Genomic DNA, 2,515 nt, shown 5'->3' with positions numbered 1-2,515 from the left:
TTTAGCCACTGTGCTGCATTGCTTTAAAATGCATGCTTGTTACATTTGAACGCAACGTAGGTCAACGCAGCGCTATAGTGTGAACAGGACACATAACTTTTAGATTGTAAGCTCCTAGGATCAGGGCCTTCTGATTACTCCTGGATTGAATTGTATTGTAATTGTACTGTCTGTGCGCACATTTTACAGCGCTGCGCAAACTGTTGGCGCTATATAAATCCTGTATAACAATAATAATAGTTTTTATGCGTCTATGCATTGATGTGCATTTTACAAGTGTGCTGAAACACAGATCAACGCAGGTCAGCGCATGTTAAATGCAACCAAATGTGTGGAGATGTAGCGCAAGTCAGTGTGAATTCGGCCATATTCAGGCAGGCTTCAGGGGGACAGGAAAGGCGACAGATCTGACATTTGTAATAAAGAATATTCCTATAGATGGCCACATCTGCAGAAAACTTCAGGGGCCCCAATGTCTGCAGGGGCCAGGTTATGTAATAGGTGGCTGTAGCCCATAATAAGGCAATGGTCGCTGGGGGGGGTCGCTGTACCCATGGAAACCAAATGTAAAGGGGCAGCTCCATTCAAAAGTGGACTTTCCTATGGCTGCATTTTGTAAACACTTCTGACTAAAACTGAATAAAGAAATCTATGATCTATAACTGGTATTTCTATTTTGGGTGGAGATGGTGACATTTCTGCGCTCATTCATTCTATAAAAGCCCTCTACAGCTCCGGCCTTCAAGGGCCACCTATGGACAAGGTGTTGTAGTGGACAGAATGATCCCCCCGTACCTCCATGGATGCCGTCCTCACCCTAGAGGAGTCCTATGGGAGTGGGCGGAGCCTGGCCCTCAAGGGCCGCCTATGGACAAGGTGTTGTAGTGGACAGAATGATCCCTCCGTACCTCCATGGATGCCGTCCTCCCCCTAGAGGAGTCCTATGGGAGTGGGTGGAGCCTGGCCCTCAAGGACCGCCTATGGACAAGGTGTTGTAGTGGACAGAATGATCCCTCCGTACCTCCATGGATGCCGTCCTCCCCCTAGAGGAGTCCTATGGGAGTGGGTGGAGCCTGGCCCTCAAGGACCGCCTATGGACAAGGTGTTGTAGTGGACAGAATGATCCCCCCGTACCTCCATGGCTGCCGTCCTCCCCCTAGAGGAGTCCTATGGGAGTGGGCGGAGCCTGGCCCTCAAGGGCCGCCTATGGACAAGGTGTTGTAGTGGACAGAATGATCCCCCCGTACCTCCATGCTGCCGTCCTCCCCCTAGAGGAATCCTATGGGAGTGGGCGGAGCCTGGTCCCCGCGGTCTGAAGTTCACATCTCTTCACAGAGAGTCCATCCAGATTGGACGCGGCCGCCACAACTAGGAGGAGTTATAATCCGCCATCGGGGGGACGCTGAGAGAAATAAGAGAGCGATCGATGAGACGGCGTGCTGCCATCCTCTCCCCTCCTCCACCAAATGACAGTTATTAGATGATCAATAAAGTCCCAATACACAGATCCAATACACACACCTGGTGACCATAGCAACCAGTTCCCACCCACCCCCTGTATCTGCAGAGTTCTCATTGGCTGCTACAGGTTACAGTGTATTTCTATGAGAAATCCTTTATTTAGAGGCCTGCAGACAAAGACAAGCCGAGCCAGAAACGTGCCGCCAGGCATAGAGAATACAGAGGAGTCATAAGGGGGCGGAGTACCCAGGACGCCGTGGGCGTCACCAATCACCCCCAGTCCAATAAATACAGTAAAATCTAACAGATTTATCCAGACAATCTGCGACAGATTTACACTCCACACACAGAACAATCCGAGATCTCACATTTCCCACAATTCACTTCATCTCATTTCACATTATTTAAAAAAATTATCCAAAAAATAAAAAAAAAGATCAGATTTCTGCCGGCCATATAAAGCCATAAAGTGTGCAATCTGTCCATACATAGGCAGACCGTCACCTGTTGTTTATCAGATTCCCAAACCGATTTACCGGATTTACCATATCAGATCCCAAAAGATAAATAATTTACCGTATTTACCATAATATCAGCTCCCATTACATCACTGAAAGGTGAAAAAAGGGGGCGGAGCCAAACGTAAGATACAGAATGCTGCCCTGAGCTGGGTGCTATTTGTTCCTGACCATCGTGAAGGTAAGTTGTCCTCCTCTTCTCTCCTGAGTCCTGGGGACAGATTTACACTCCTCATACACAGAACAATCTGACATCTCACATTTCCCACAATTCACTTCATCTCATTTATTGAATCATTATAAAAAAAAAGTATTTAAATTTTTTTTTTATTTAAATCCTAATAATTTAAATAGTTTAGATTTTATTTTCTAAACATATTCATAAAAATACTTTCATTATTATTATTGATCATAGTTTATAAAATAATGTTATTATTTATAATAATAATAATTATTTATCATTTTTATTTAATCTTTAATAAAAATGATGAAATGAGAACTGTGTGAGGTTTCTCGATGCGATATAAGGCTTGGTT

This window comes from Staurois parvus, unplaced genomic scaffold (assembly GCF_062004578.1).
Source record: "Staurois parvus isolate SC_StPar_1 unplaced genomic scaffold, SC_StPar_1.0 ptg001183l, whole genome shotgun sequence".
NCBI classification, from domain to species: domain Eukaryota; kingdom Metazoa; phylum Chordata; class Amphibia; order Anura; family Ranidae; genus Staurois; species Staurois parvus.
The sequence above is the reverse complement of the archived record's forward strand: the minus strand, read 5'-3'. Positions refer to the sequence as shown.